The sequence below is a fragment of the Aythya fuligula genome, chromosome 8 (assembly GCF_009819795.1).
Source record: "Aythya fuligula isolate bAytFul2 chromosome 8, bAytFul2.pri, whole genome shotgun sequence".
In the NCBI taxonomy this organism is placed as follows: domain Eukaryota; kingdom Metazoa; phylum Chordata; class Aves; order Anseriformes; family Anatidae; genus Aythya; species Aythya fuligula.
This window is the reverse complement of record NC_045566.1, coordinates 29,609,259-29,625,405: the sequence shown is the minus strand read 5'-3', so window position 1 is coordinate 29,625,405 and position 16,147 is coordinate 29,609,259. Positions and strand designations below refer to the sequence as shown.

The window sequence follows — 16,147 nt, the reverse complement described above, 5'->3', positions numbered from 1 at the left end:
GCTAAGTTCAAGTAATTATTTTTGGGCTGATTCTTTATTTAATTTTCTACCAGGATGCAGATTACAAAAACAATTTTAGAACAGATATTTAGTATTCTAAATTAATTAAATACGCACTCACCAAAATAGCTCTTAGCACACAGTTGGTGCTGCCACAAACCTCATTCTAAAATGTCATCTTATAAAATACTCGCACCGGTACTATTGAATACCCCTATTTATAAAGTAATTCTTTATTATGTTGCTCTATAGATTTCTAGTATATTTTTGCCGTTAACAAAATATTGTTAGACTACTAAAGGCAGGGGGCTTTTAGGCTCATTTTTTAGCACACAGGATTCTGGATTTCTAAAAATCAAAAAATAAGAAGTGTAGGGTTGTAAACATCCCTTTCGCTAAGGGTCTAATCTTTCCCGCAGTTAAATTGATTGGGGCTTTGCTATGGCATTGAATGGTGGTATCTGGCCCCAAATATTTTGGATTTAACAGGAGCAACCTTGCTTCTCAGAACAGTCCCACAGAAGCTCCACATAGTCAGAGGATCAGGCCCACAGCATAAACAGCCTCTTCTGAGAGGCAAGTTGCTCAGAAACCAATGCTTCTGCCCTTCAATAGCCGTACATGACAGACCCCAGAACCGCTAATGAACCTGAGGAGGACAATTCTGAGATAATGCCATTGGGAAACGTAATTCGAAGAGCTCCTATGCTACTGAGCATTTAAACAATGTTTTATGATCATTTTGGTGAGCATATCCAGTACTTCTCCGATCAGACCTTACAGTTTCACTCTTTTAAACCCATAACATGACAAATCCCAAAAGATTTTAGAGAAAAGAAAGCTACAATCATCAAAACGTTAATTTTGACAAAGAGTGCATGCATTAAAAATGCATCAACCCTGTCATTAAGGCATTATTCAGCAAAAACAGCTAATCATGCTAAACAGAGAGCAACTATAAGAAAGCAGGTATAAAGGAACATTTTGCTAAGCTCGCATTTATGGGTAACAGTCCAGCCTGTACTGCGCGAGATACTCAACCAAGCGAAGAGCAAACAAAACCACATCCTTTATGTGATGAAATGGGAACTCCTGATAATACTCTAAGTCATGACTCAAGGGAAAATGTCAACTAAAAGCTCAGATCAGAGGAAGGTTTGTAATACAAACCTGGATGTTTAAAATAGTGTTTCCATCGCTGTTCTTGCAGCACTTGTGAATGCGGATGTGTTACGGTGCTGAACTGACTATGATTTAGCGGCTGATCGTGTCTTTTTAAAGCATAATTTAACATTATTTCTGAGGCTGTTGAACATACTAACTACAAGAAAAAAAAATCTGCTTTCAAGTGGTATTAGAGAAACACGGGGATCAGAGTACTAGCATCAAAGATGTGTCTAAAGAATAACAGATCCACACGTCTGCGTAACAATGAGAGCTCCATGCGCTATTGAAGGCAACAGAGTAAGATTCCTTTGGCAGTTGTTTGAAATAATTAAGCAGAACATAGATGGCCTTTCAATTGCTAAGCAAGAGAGAGAGTGAAAGACATTCTCCGTGAACCCGCCTCGCACTCACAACTGAACGATCACCCCACATCTGGCTTGCCCGTATTAAAAATCATTCTCATGCTCATCCAAGCTGAGCCTGAGGAAGGATCCGTTCAAAAAGGCTAACTCATCACAGTGCCCTTGGTCTTGCTTTAAAATGGCTTCTGATCTAATCCATGTAAGGCTGAAACGCGGTCTCACACTTGCCATTATGTGGCAACAAGACCTGGGATCATGGGGGTGTGCAGAGAGGTCTTGAGCTGGGAATGGAAAAGCGATCACCCCCTGCTCCTTGCCTTTAGTAGTCTTGGAGGTAGGCGAGCAGGGGAAAATGCTATGCCTTGATTTTCCTAAGCACTGCATCCAAAAAAACGGCCAGGCTTTTAATCAAAGCCCATACCCTGCTGCTGATATTGGCGAGAGGGACGGATGCACCTGTTCTGTGTTAAAGCAACGTGCATGGCTGGGACAGTAACAGGAACCAACACTTGTGCTTGCATCTCCCACCTGCAGGTACCTTTGGGGGAGCCCTCAGCCCTTTGAGGGGGGCAGAGCAGCCACCACCTGCGCCCCGGCAGGGAACCAACCCCTCGGCCTTGGCTTCAGCCATGTGCCTCAGCCTGGGGGGCTGCTGCCGGGCAGCCCTTAATTCCGCCCTCACCACGTCGTTACCGGGGGCAAGGATTAGGGAGGGGGCTGCCACCCCCCTCGAAGCAACCGGCCACAACCGGCAGCCCCTCGGCGCCCCCGCAGCCAGGGCAGGGGGCGGAGGAGGGGGCTCGGTGCTCGCCAGCTCCCCCCTCGCACGGCCCGGCTGCTGCGGGCACGGGGCCGCGGCCGCCCCCGCGGAGCCCGGCTGGGGAGGGGGCGGCATCCCGGGCCCCGCCGCCGGCTGCGGGCGGAGCCGCGGCCGCCCCTGCCCCGCGGGCAGCCCCTGTGCCGGGGGGAGGACGGGGGGGGGACCCGGGGGAAGGGGGGGGACCCTCGGCAGGCGGGGCCGGCGGGGCCCCCATCCCCGCCCCTCTCTCCCCGCCGGAGAGGGACGAGGGGCGGCGGGCGCGGCGCGGGCTGGGGGTCCCCGGGAGGGACAGAACCGGCCCCGGTCCCACGCCCCCCCCCCCAGCCCCCCATACACACACGCACCCACGGGCGGGCACCCCCCCCGCAAGGGACGGGGCGTCCGAGCTCCCCCCCCGCCCGGCAGAGACCCAGACAGAGCGACACATTGCAAAGCGTAGGAAAAGATGGAAAAGGTGCTACCTTGGCAACTAGAGGAGGTTGGGAGCCAGCTGGTGGGCTGGGGGCGGTCGCGCTGCCTGCCTGCCTGCCCGCCGCCGGTACTCTCCTCGACTACGCGTATTCTTAAGCAATAACAACGTAATCCGTATTATCCACCCAAGAATACCCGTCACCGAAGAGAGTCAGAAAGCTGCCGCTGCTGCTGGAAGTGCTGCACCGGGGCAATAAATCCATAACTATAATTCCCCTCTAGCAGAAGGAGAATCCACAAGGGTAGCCGAGCGGTCCCGTCCCATATCCAGCGGGCGCGGTGCCTTCCCGTCCTGTGGAGGCAAAGGAGAGGAGCGGGCGTTTAACACACGCGGACAGTTCCTCTGCGCTCCCGCTGCCTTGCCGGGGCGGGCAGGGTCCTGCAGGCAAGGCGAGAGGGAATCAAAGTAAGGTTGAGTTTACCTGGTGGTTGCCCGGTCTCTTCCTCCGCGCTTCTCCGGCATCCTATTCCCTAGCTGTATGCTCCACCAGTTCTCCCTGGGAGCTCGCGAGGGATGTCACACGCAGCAACAGATCCCTGTAAAAGAGACGCACGGTTAAGCACACAAATATTACAAATCTGTTTGCATAGGTGGGCTCGGAAGAGCTCCGATACGGCAGCAGCCACGCCTGAGAGACTTTTTCGTCTGGGCTTTGCGAACGCGTTTTACGAGTCCTGCCTCACAGTAGTGACTCGCTGCGCTACCGAGAGAGAGGAGGGCGGGCGGGGAGGAAGGAAGGAAAGCGACGGAGAGAAAGGAAAGCCGAGCGAGAGGCAGCGAGGGCTCGGCGCTGAGCAGCGGCGCTCCCCCGCCAGGCCCCGCGCCCCGGGGAGCGCCCAGCCCCGAGGCAGCCGGAGCGCACCGCGGCACAGAGGACCCGGAGCGGGAATAAAAGAAGTTCTCGCCAAATCGCGCCTGCGGCTCTGCCCGTCACCCGGAGCTGTTCCCTTATCAGCAGCGCTCGTACTTGGGGGAGGCGGAAAGGGGGAAGCTTTGTCTGCTGATCTGCCGCGGCGATAATAAACGTTTATTGTTCGCCAACTAAACAGAAAGGGTCTCTGCAACGTCACGGCACGGCACACTTCGCCTGGCGATCAGGAACTTCTCCGTCTCATTTCCCCCCAGCTCCTAAGGCTAAGGACAGCTCCCGTGCGAGTGTCGGGGGGGGCCGGGAGCCAGCACCGCGCGGCCACAGCTCCCGCACCCCGCAGGGGCGCCCCGCGCTCCCCCGGCCAGCAGGGACTGCGCAGCACGCACAGCGCTCCTCAGCCCTGGCGCTCTGCGACCGACCAGCTTGTTGATTAGATTCCAAATGAAATTAATGCAAGACGCTGGCTTTTACTCCAGATTCCTTCCTCAACAAGAGCTCTCGGCTCCCTTGACATATTGCCACTACGCTTCCTCCGAAAAGCCACGAGAAGATTGCATTTGTTTTGTACCACAGGCTCGTGCCTCTTTGAAAGAAAGGAGAAAAACAAAGGGAGAGGGAAAAAAAAAAAAAAAACAACATCCACAAACCACGCCACTTTGACAGCCACATTACCTTAAATAAAATTAAAAAAAAATAATAATCCAACTCTCCTCTATTTTAATCTCCTTTTAGGTGTGATTTCCTATATTCCTCTAACGCAGGAAGCTTTGAAGTTACATTTTAAATGGCAGATAGAAAGTAAATAACAAACACTATAATTTTTCCCCGCTGTGAAATTGAAGGCTGTAACCCCATTAGCCGCCGTTAGAACTGAAATAACTGATGCCGTGGGTTGCCTTCAACTTGAACAAAAGCCGCTTGGAAAAGTAAAACGCACCGAGTCGTGGCGAAAACACGCTACATGGTACACCTAGGCTGGTATTCTCCGAAATTTGGAGGCGCTCCACAAATGCATCGAGAATCAGGCAGAAATCCAAACTTCGCGTTTTTTAAAGCAAAATAAATAAATAATAATAATTAAAAAAATAAAGAGTGCGATTCCCGCAGCAAAGCAAACCCGCGCGGCTCCATCCTCACCCTAGCCCCGTCCCTCCGACACTGCCCTTCCCCTCCCTAAAAAAAATCACCCCCCCCCCCCATCCCCCTCGCTCCTCCGCCAATTCGGCGCCTTCCGAAACTTCCCCGCGCCCCTGCCCGGCCCCGGCCCGGCCCGGCAGCCGCGGGCCTTCAGCACCGAGCCCCGGACAGCTCCGCACCGGCTCCCAGCCCCGCCGCAGCCCCGCCGCCGCCGCCCCGCTCGCCCCCGGCCCCCCGCGCAGCGCCCACCTCGCACCTCCGCCGCCGCATGCGGGCAGCGCCGGTGGCGGCGCAGCCTCGGCGTTAAATACCTTTGTTCGGCGGCTCCCGAAAGCCATGTTTTATCCGGCGCTGCCGCCCCGCTCCCCCGCCGAAAGAGCCCCCCGAGCCGGAGACCCGGCCCCGGGGAGGCCGAGGAAGGGCCCCCGGGGGCGCCTGCAGCGGCTGTGCCGTGCCCGGGGAGGGGGGGACGGAAGGGAGGGGAACGGGTGGAGGGGATGAAACAATTAAGCTATCAGGAGCGGAGCTCCGAGCAGAGCTCGGGTTTGCCACGAAAAGCAAATTTCAGAGGGGGGGAGGATATCGATCCCAGAGCCCATCCGTCAATAGAGAGGCGCGGTATCTCTCCGTGCGAGAAATTGTTCGGAATTAGGGGGCTCGCGGGTGGGAGGGGGGCATTGGGGGGGGGGGGGGGAGGGGGGGGGGGGGAGAGAGAGAACGAGACAAAAAAAAAAAAAAAAAAAGAAAGACAGGAGGAAGAAGAAAATATTAATCCCCGCTAAAAGGCAGGCTCTTTTTAAAATCTCTGGAAGCTTGCTCTCTTCGCCACCTACCCGAGTAACCACCAGAAATCCACCTCTGTTGAAGTGCTTACCCTTTAAATCCAGGTTTCAAGCAGAACTCCAACTGTGTGTAAAACCAGGGAGTCATCTGATGTGTGATGGGGAACGGGCTCTGGGCAGCAGAAAGCAGCTTTCTCTCCTGGTGCCGGATTACCATGTTAACAAACCCCGGGAAGGGACCCCGGCGCCTCTGGCTGGCCGTGTCTCGTTGCTTTCACACATCGGCGGCTGCTCTTGCTTCCCATGTCCCCGGCGATCGCTTCTCAGCTGAATGTGGGCTTCCAGAAAAGGAGTCGGGGGGGAGAGGAGGAAAAAAAAATCGCCTAATGCAATCAAATCGATCTGATCTACACCATCTGTCGCCTGCCACTACACACAAGCGTTAAAATAGGAAAACGGGAGACACTGACAGCTCAGGAAGGTTGTTCTGCAGAGTTCATTTTTAGCAGAGCATAATTGGGTATGGACAGCATACAGTTACCAAAGCTGCTGTTAACCATCCAGTAGAGGATCCCAAACATGCTAATGGTGGATTAATTGAGGAAGATCTGACGTGCAAGCTTCATAGTCTCTTATTCATGACTTCCCAACGGGAAAGGACCAATGCCGTGTGGGACTATGGTAACACAGAGTCAAAGAGCTGCTAAGAAAATGGCTCTGTGTTCATAGCACTTCTCTCTGATAACAAACATATGTCGACCAGAACCGTTTAGCAGGATGGGGGAAATGAAATTTTCTTAGCCGAGGTTAGCAATTCCCATCGCTTGCACTTAAAGACAAGCAAAAAATGGACTGCGGGTCTAAGACGCTTTCGAGTGCTGGTCTCGGGATTCGCAGCTAGTGAAAGCAGACGGCTCCTGCTCAAACGGGGGATTAGACCCCAAATCTCTGACTTCTTACTGTGACCAAAGTGCATCCATAGCAAGTCTCTAAACATGCAGCGCTGCTAATTTCATCAGGAATGACGCAAGGTCGTTTTAATGCCAGGAACCCTTTTGACTTTTTCCAGCGGGAATTGCTTTTGGGCAAGACATTTCCGATCAGTGAAATTTGACATAATCTCAGATAAATATGATCGGGGGGGGGGGGGGGGGGGAGAGGGAAAGGGGGCGGCGAGTTGGGAAGAGACGGAGTGTGCATCCAGACCTGCAATCACCCCTGCTGCCAACACTCCAATTTGCTCGCGTTTTCTAGTCTTTCCTGAATAATGAGCTTATAGAGACGTATATGTAATTATTAAAGCACTAGATATGCACGCGAGCCACAGACGGCTACGGCTGCCGCGTCTACCCAGGCAGACGGGGAGACAAAGTCCCCCCGTAGGGGTGCGCTCCGCCGCTCCCGGGGCTGGGGGAAGGCGCTGCCAGGAGGACCCCCGGCCCCCGCGACCCCCGCAGCCGGGCGCAGACAATGGCCCCGTGCCCCTCACCGCCGCCCCAGGCGCCGGCGGCCTCCCTGAACCGAGGCTGCCGCGATCGCCGCCCCCAGCCCGGCAGCTCCTGCTCCTCGCCGGCTGGGCAGGGGGATAGCAACAGCCCCGGTGCGGGTCCGCCCGGCCGCACGTCCCCGTTCCGGTAAACAAGCGGTGTTACCGGGTAATTCTGGAGTTAACTGCGTGCCCCTCCTGCAAGTTTGTGTTAATCTCTTTAGAATAAATCTAACGGTTATGAATTAGATTAGCCTCGAAAACGTAGCCTAAAGACAAATCAAACAATTTAGCCGATCTTTTGTTTCAATATACATTAATTAAGCACCGCTGCCTACCTACACAGCATTCTTGGGTCCCGGCCACCGTGCCGAGCCAAGGAGCCTCGCTGCCTTTGTTAGCATCTGCGTCCAACTATTGCCCTCTGCAGGTCAAGTCCCAGCCGCGGCAGGGACCGAGCGCAGCCAGGAGCTGCCGGGCTCCGCACCCCAGGGCCCCTTTCCGAAGAAAATCCGACTTCACTGGGGCCGATTCCCCACCACGAGGGCTCGGAAGTGGGTCTTTAGGAGGGGCAAGGAGCGTGGGGAGCCGGCACAGGCGGGCAGGGTGCGCTGCCCCGGCTGCCCTCCTGCACCCCCGGCCAGGAGGGGTTGGGGCAGGAGGGGGCAGGTACCGCTCTGAGGACACGGTGTCTTCTTTCTCCTTCTCCCCATATGACTAGGGGAAGCTGCTCGACCACAGCCTGCCCTTTCCACGGTTTGCCGAGGAACAAAGCGAGATCCATCCCGGTCGGGGCGACTTTCCCACCAGGCACAACTTGAGAGTTGGCCTCTCCCGGTCCTGCTCCAAGGGAGAGCCCCGGGGAAGCGAGGGGCAGCGCCCACCCCTGCCGAGGGCAGCCCGGCAGCAGCCCCTCCCCACGGCCCCCGGCCCCGAGGGGCGGCTTTCTGCTCCCCGGGGGGGCAGCGACAACTTTCCGCACCTCCCGCAGCCCAAATCCTCCGTGCCCCCTTACTGGTAAGGCACGCGATGCTCTACCAGAGGGGGGAAAAAATATTAAAGCGATCTAATTATCGTTGCTTATAATTCAATGACCGAAAAAGAAAAATGCTCTTTCTTTCTCCTATACCTGACCACAGGTTCACAACGACCCTGCTTTACCCCCTCTCTCTCTCCGCCCTACCCGGGGCTAGCAGCATCCACACGGCCTTTGGCCGCCGCCCCGAGGACCGGCACCGGAGCCGCTCCCTCCGGCCAGGGCCGCCCCGTCCCCGCCGCAGGCTGCCCGCGGGGGCGGCCCCGCACAGCCCCGCACAGCCCCGCACACGCGGCGCCTTTTGTCTGCGAGCAGCCGCCGCCTCGCCCGCCCGGGGGCTCCGGGTCGCGCCGGCCTCGCCCCTCCCGGCGGGGCTGGGGGGGCTCCGCGCCCGCCCGCCCGCCCCCGCCGAGCTGCGGCAGCGGGGGGCTGCGAGCCCTCGGCGGGGGGCTGGGGCCGAGCCCCCCCGGAGCCGAGCCCCCCGCGGCCGCATCCCGCCTGCGCGGCGCGGCGGAGCCCCCTGCCGGCCGCCCGCAGAGGGGCGCGGGGTCCCGCCGGGGCTGGCGGGGAAGGGGCGAGGGGTCCGGCCCCGGCACGCTGCGGGTTCAACGCCACCCCGAGCTGTGCTGTCCAAAGAATGGAGAAGGAAGGGAGCTGTTCTGGCTGCTTGAGGGCAGGGAAGGATTCCCTGGAAAGGCTGAGGAGAGTCGAGTGCTAGGCTGGTGGGATAATCGGGGAATTGAAGAGGCTCCCTTGAAGAAGGAACCTAAAGAAAAAAACATACGTGACATAACTTGGTACACATTGGGACTGGCTACTTCTTTTTTTCCAGAATGTGGCCAAGGTGCCCTAACTTGGCGACGTTCTGCATGTTACTTGGAAACACCAGGCCCATGTGGCCCGAGAGACTAACTCTGGTTTCTCAAGCATGATACCCATTTCACAGACCGATCAAGATCCATTTAAAAGGCACTCACTGTCTCTGGTCCTACTATTCCCCTTGGAAAGCTGTTCCAGAACCTCATAACTCAGCTTCTTAAGATTTCCAGCTTACATTTATTAGGGGCCCGTTTATATCCATTTGTTCAGATGCCAGTTTTGTCCTTGAACTTAATTAGTTCTGATATTTACTCCCCTCACAGTGTACTAATATTCCTTCTCATCATTTCCTTTGTTTAAATCAAGCTTTTTACTCTTGTCTCATAAGATAGAATCTTCATTTCCCTGATTATCCCAATATCCTAGCAACTTATGAAAACTGGGTCACGACCAACACCCAGAAAATACGGTTTTCAAAAGGGTTCATTATTCTATCCATTTTCAGTTTGACCAAGACACAAGTAGGGAGAATGATTAGCATAAGGTCAGACAAACCACAATTCTCCTGACTTCAAGTTCTTTCGCAATCTATCAGGGACATGAGTTCTGAAAGGCTTGTGGTTTATAACTTGGCATTACATCAATGCACATTTATATACCTATATATCATCATCTGGAGAGGAAGGGTGGCCTTGTAGTTAAGAGGGTACATTCAAAATCTGGAGATTTTGGTTTAAACACCAGGTCTGCCATAGTCAACAGGGGTATGTTTGGCAAGTCTTAAATCTTTTGCCACATTTCCCCAGTTTTAAAAGAGGAACAGCAATACTCCTACCCTCATAATACACCTGCTCACACTGTGTGCTCTCAGACCAAGTGCCTCCTTTCTCTGTGCTGCCAGCGTCTGCCACTTTGAGTCCAAACCTGTCTAGGACTCTTACCTGACCATTAGAAATAGCCACTAGTCCTATAAAATATTCTTTAAGGGTCTATCCTAAAAGCTGTTGGACAGTAAATGTGGTTGGGATTGGAATTCCTGAGATCTGCAGCCCATTGATTATTAAAAAAATAAATAAATAAATTGAACTATAACCAGAGGCCAGCAGTGAAGTCAGACATGCTTAACTGCAAAGCTGTATCCTGACTCCCGATTCTTAAGTCTTTGTCTGGTTGAAGACAAAGTCAAAGTCTTACTATTATTATTTAAACACACATGCACAATTTAATGCATTAGCTCTTCCAGTTTTCATTTCCGATGACAATTTTTGATCAGCTAATACAGCACAGAAAATAGACCAGAAATGGAAACCCTGACAGATCCTCGGCTTGAGTGGTCGCAGTAATAACAAATATTATCATTGTCCTTCCACTGCAGTCAGAGTTTGGAAGGTTGAGGCTGAGTGCAGAAACCAAGAGCACTCTATTGAGCTGAGGTGAAGCAATGATATTTATGGGAGTAATTATCACAGAGAAAAACTGGAAAAATATGATTACAGCAAACTGTAACTCTCCCAGATATGTTCTTCGTTGTTAGAAATAGCTCAGCTGAGACCGAACCAATATGAACAACAGACTGGGAGTGCCAGACATGGATTCTCTGGAGGCTGATAGGATCAGACCCTCCGAGCAGAACAGGCTCCAGCTTCAGCACGCTGGAGAGCCTGCGCCTGTCCCTTTTTGTCAGGTAAAGGCAGACTAACAAAATGAGAGCTGCCGGCTGGCAGTGCTGCCCCAGACCTGCTGGTAGCAGAGGCGGCTGTCTCGTGGAGCCGGACAGTTCTCCTGTGCTTTTTACCAGTGGTTGTAGCCAAAAAGTGCCACTAAGCAGCTGGCAGGAGATGCCCGGCTCCCAGAGCACAACTGCAGATGCAGCAGGGTGACAGGGCAGTGCTCAGTGCCCCTTGCTCTCCATTCAACAGCGCTGTTCCTCACACCAGATGTGCCCAACGTGACACCTCACCCCAACCCCAGCCCCCCGGAGCAAGGGGCACCCTGGACAGATGCCAGGCTGTGCTGGGTGCAGGGCCATGAGCTGGACCGGGGTGGGTGAACCTCAGGACCTTACAGGAGATGGAAATTAGCTGTACGCTCTGCAAGCTCAGGGATTGCATAGAAGGAGAGGATATAATTAAGGAAAGCAATTCTCAAAGAGACGTGACCACTGGGCACCATGTATGCAGAGGGGTCTGGTGAACATGCCTTCTTACATAGGTGACACCTTGGCTTGATGAAAGCTGTCTGTGCTAGGGTGAGTGTTGGCTCTGAGTCGACTACTCACAGGAGGGATTTTTAGCACACTTCCGTGAGAGTAGTTTACATGCTTTGTGCAGCTAATATCTTGCAACTGATGTCTGGCAGTTTTTAGAAGCAGTAAGCAATCTTGTGTAAATTCAAAAACCTCACTTAATAAAAAGTGAGCTGTTCTCATTTAAATGTACCTACCCCATGGATCAGATGCATCAAAGAAGTTCTTCAGTCATCCTGAGAGCTCTGTAGGTGTTGTTGCTGCTCTCAAGTAGTCTGTGAGAAGAATTATAAAAGGTATTTACCTTTTAATTAAACAAAACATCTTACAAATTAAACACATGCTCTTGCACATCAAAATTTAGTTAGCATCCATTTTTATTGTGCATCCTATGACTCTCTGACAGCCTACTGAGTCCACAGCCAAATCTGAACACACGTTGCTTGTTCCTTTTTCTCCCCTATGTTTTGGGCATCATGGGCTAGATTTTGCCACATCTGAGGGGAAAAAACATTTTGTAATTGATTGCTAATACTTAAGCAGACCTCCTGCTTCATATTTGTGTTGTTCTTTCAAAAAGAATAGAATAGTTTATAAATATATATATATAGGTGTGCCCTGGCAATGGCAGAGAAGCAGTTTTGGACACTTGTGTGACATATATCTTATTATCTTCTGTAAAAAAAATGACAGTGAATGACAGAACACCTTAGAGGGATTTAAGAAGATGATAAAGGCAACAGCTTTCACTTGAATACAGAGTTTAGTTCCTAACAGTTACAAGCTTTTTTTACATGTATCCTTGTAATTTGACATTTATAATTCACTGTAGTGCTGGATCTCTGTCATTTTCTCACTGTCAGGTTCTCTATATGTGGATGTACACATCCTTTCTAATTAGCGTATGTATCTGAACATTTAATCTCATCCTCTCTACCTTACTATGCAGTTACACATTTATCTGCTCTCTAACTAATACTTTTTAGGCAAGACATATATAGTTCCATGTCACCCTCTCTCTAAACAGGTTCCCAGATCTCTTTTTTAGCCATGAAACAATTTTGAGGTAAAGAAAGACATGAATTCATAATGGATTTCCTGAAAGGTAAGAGACAGATAACCTGTGGCGGAACATTAACCCTTTATCTCTCTATCCTATTCATCTCTTATGCTGTATACCATCTTCCTCACAGGGAACCCTAAAGGCCTTTTTGGAGGCATTGATGCCTTTGCAGTGCTGATAAACGTTAGATCTCCTTTGCCCATGGAAGACCAGCACACAGACTTGACAAACCTTGCTCCAGGTGAACTCAGAAAGCAGCAAGGCATCTGCAGCAAGCCCTGGAGTCACAGCACCTCACCCCAAGCCCACCCTAGATGTGATGAGTATGAAAAGACAAGCTGTGTGGCAGGCCTCTCACCACTGGATCATCATTTTGCATCAGCATCTGATGTGGTGCCATGCCATTGTCTGCCATTCCAGCTTATTAGTCAACTTAGTTGAGATTTAATGCAACTGAAATGAAAGCTTTTTCACTGTAAAGTTGAAGTGGGCTGTGAAGGACACATCTTTTAGTAATGCTCATACTGATGCTGAAGTCAAAGAAGGTGTTTATTCTGAGTGTTTTAAATAGTATGGCTTTATATTTGAAGTTGGAGATGTTCAAGTGTTTATAGCACATAAAGCAGAGAAGAAAAATTATAAACTGGTTTTTATTCGTGTGGTTGAATTAAAACATCTCTTTTACCGATATTTTAAAAGGTATGTTAGGAATTGTTTCAAAGCAAACTTTTCACAGCTTCCTGCTGTTCAAGAGTAAACACATTAATACAGATACCTGCAACCATTTTAAATGTTCATAATGTAACTTCTGACTTTGACAGATAGCAGGTTTACTTCAAGAAGAAAACAGGACCAGTATAGAAAAATTTGCCCATATTATTGAGAAGAGCGTACAGAGGCAACAAGGATTATTTTAAAGAGTCTGGACATGGATGCATGTCCATTACTCATGCCATTCAGAGAAAGAGCTGCAATTGTAACAAACAACAGATCTGGACCTTAGGAATCAGGGGCCATGCCAGGCAGCAGAGCCCCTTGCTTCCTCCTTTGGGAAGCTGCAGTTCATGCTGCTGTGTCCCCAGCTGGCACGCTGCACTGACACAGAGCTTTCAACAGGGAAGGAAATTTGCTCAGGCCAACAGCTGCCACAGATATTGATTATTACTTCTGCTGATGTGTAAAACATATCTAGGCAGCAGAGAAATTTTGTTTCAGTATTTTTTTCTGTTGGGTCTACTTATTGATGTGTGACCTTCCACATGGTTTACACAAGAAGTGGAAAAAAGTCCACTTTGGTTTTGGAGCCCTCTATTCAGGGCAACTTTTTCCAAATGACCCAAATGTAACTGGTTTGAGGCTTACCTCTTTATATTACTTCAAGTGTCTTCTAAAATATTTGGGGGATTAGTAGTACCTACTGAAAAAAAGTACCTACTGATGATAAATTGTCATGGAAAATATAAATAGAATCAAATGGCATCTGGATTTTCTTACGTACAAAATGGAGTGCAAGTGGCTCAGTTATTTATACATTTAAAATAAAAATATATACATTGTATTTATACTCAAGATATTTTTATGTTAATCTTTAAGAACCACAATAAATTCCAGCTCTTGTTTAATTTCTTATTTGGTAAGAACTCCTGTTCAGTCAGCGAGGATTTTCAGTGAGCAGAAAATGATTAAGGATTTCAGAAACCCTTGCCTGGGTCAGAGGGCTCTTTGGAAGGAAGACAAGTATGTGAAGCTTCAGGAATTTTTCCTGCAGAAACCAACTATGAGTTGGAGTGTTTCCAAAGCCAGGAAGCACAACGCATTGCCGTACTTACAGAAGGGTATGGCATGGCATTAAGGAAATCCCCCCAAAATGATACAGATTAATTATAAAAGTTTAGGTAGCATAAGAAGTAAGACAAATCATTCTTCCACAAATGTGGACAAGTTTCTTTCATGATCATTATAGTTTTTGGCTATGGGTTCACCCTACCCTGAGTTTCTGTTTTGACAGGTTTTCTCCCTGGTCAGGTCACCCCCTGCTATTTCCAAGGCCCAGGGCCGCCAGCCTCTGCTTCAGCACCCTGAAGTGCTGGGTTCCTCCTACCTCTGGCAGGCCTAGGCCAGGCAGTGACACTGCCTCCTACATCCTCACCTCCTCGTGGAAGATCCTGACACAGCCCAAAGGCGGGCGGGTGGCCCTGGGGCCACAGGGACAAGTTCAGTGGCCATGGCCCTCACCTGAGCCCACAGGAACACCTCAGCAGCTTTGTGCTCACCCACACCTGCATACAGTGCACAGCACTGCTGCAGGAGTGAGCTTGCTAGCACAAGCGTATATATCATTCTCTTTGATATATATCTCCTATTTTCTGATCCCATTACTTCAGATCAGCTCTAAGTCTTATATCTAAACAGTCAGTCCAAAGGGAAAGTCCCTATTTACAGGCTGGATTAAGAGCTTTAACAAAAGGCATGGCAGAAAGTGATTCATTTACTATATAAGAAAAAGGACTGCTTTATATTTTATTGCTTGCTGGCATCCTTCAAGTCTTGTTCCTTTCTTCTCTGGCCTAAACAAGACAAGGGCTGGGAGGCTCCTGTGGGGCAGCACAGACGGAGGAAGCCCAGCAGCACAGTGCACAACTTGCCCTTGTTGCCCCTAAGGGCTTTCCTCCAGCTCCCACCAGGGCTGCCAGACACGCACGTGGCCAGCTGTGTGCTTCCACATTGCCAGCCTTCCCTGGGGCTTTTCTTAGGTGGCACAGGCCTGTCTGGGAGGAGGAGGCAGGGCCTTGCTGCTACCAGCCTAGCCCCAGCATGCTGGAGTGCTGGCTACCAGCACAGGACACAGGCAAAGAAGGGCCTCTCCATACAGGATTAGAGATTTTGGGGCAGATCAAGCATGAAAATTGAGTAAGGGTTAGCTGAGGCTGAGCAGAGTTTGCCAGTTTTGAAAAAGTGTATGATCTTAAAATTTGTGAACTTGTTTTCTAACTATAACACTTCTTGAATCAAAATCCTTTGTTTTAAGAGGATTGAAAAGGATCATTTTAGCGGTTTCTAACAACTCATAGCTTATAATATTGAAAACCTACTTGTTTGAAAATAACTTATTTCTGCTTTTCTCCTACAAAAGGTGGAATAGAACAGTTCAGTCAGAAGGGGCCTACAAAGATCAAGTCCAACTGCATGCCCACTTCAGGGCTAACCAAGAGTCAAAGCATGCTACTGAGGGCTTTGCCCGAAGGCCTCTTCAGCACTGACAGGCATAGGGCATCAGCCACCTCACTAGGAAGCCTGCCCCAGTGTCTGACCATCCCCGCGGTAAAAAAAAAAAAAAAAAAAATTCTTCCTTATATCTAGTCTGAACTTCCCCTGGCGTAGCTTTGAGCCATTCACGCACATCTTACCAGGTTGTGCTTAAAAACCAACCAGCAGTAAGACAAAGTGAACTTTCACAAAGAAAGGGACACTACGCAAACTATTTTGGTACAGAAACAGAGGTACAGAACAGCCCTACAGCATCCTTTGCTGACCCCACAACCCCTCACCTATTGCATGTACTTGTATCTCCATGCAGCTCAGATCCATGGCTCTTCTCATCAATCCTAAAGCCTTTCTTCACCTCCTGGTAAAACTTCCCTACTCCAACTTCCATCTCGGCAGGCAAATTTGATCTGAGGGAGTGAGACCCTTGTGGCCTCTTTAGTGTGTGTGTTAACCCAAGGCACCTGTGCAGGAGCCACCCAGGGTGAATGATCCTTCATTACCTCTGGTGTGGGAGATGGATAACACCATCCTGACGTTTCAGGGTGGTTTCATCTACACAGACATTCACATGATAAAACAATTAATCATGTCAACCAGCATTTTTCATTAGTGTGTCAGTG

General features: G+C 50.4%; 1 long non-coding RNA gene across 5 annotated transcripts in view; it reads right to left on the bottom strand.

The window, feature by feature from the left end:
* Positions 1-6,693, bottom strand: part of LOC116491842 — a 42,501-nt gene extending 35,808 nt beyond the window's left edge. Inside the window, exons 1-3 of one of the 5 annotated variants that reach the window (XR_004253534.1) lie at positions 5,704-6,693; positions 3,243-3,357; positions 2,811-3,112 (exon numbers count right to left, since the gene is read on the bottom strand). This is a non-coding gene — a long non-coding RNA (uncharacterized LOC116491842). Of the gene's footprint in view, positions 1-2,810; positions 3,113-3,242; positions 3,358-4,629; positions 4,831-5,140; positions 5,397-5,703 lie in introns of those variants that run through there. The other 4 variants (XR_004253533.1, XR_004253537.1, XR_004253535.1 and 1 more) reach the window with 4 other exon arrangements.
* Between the last annotated feature and the right edge of the window lie 9,454 nt (positions 6,694-16,147).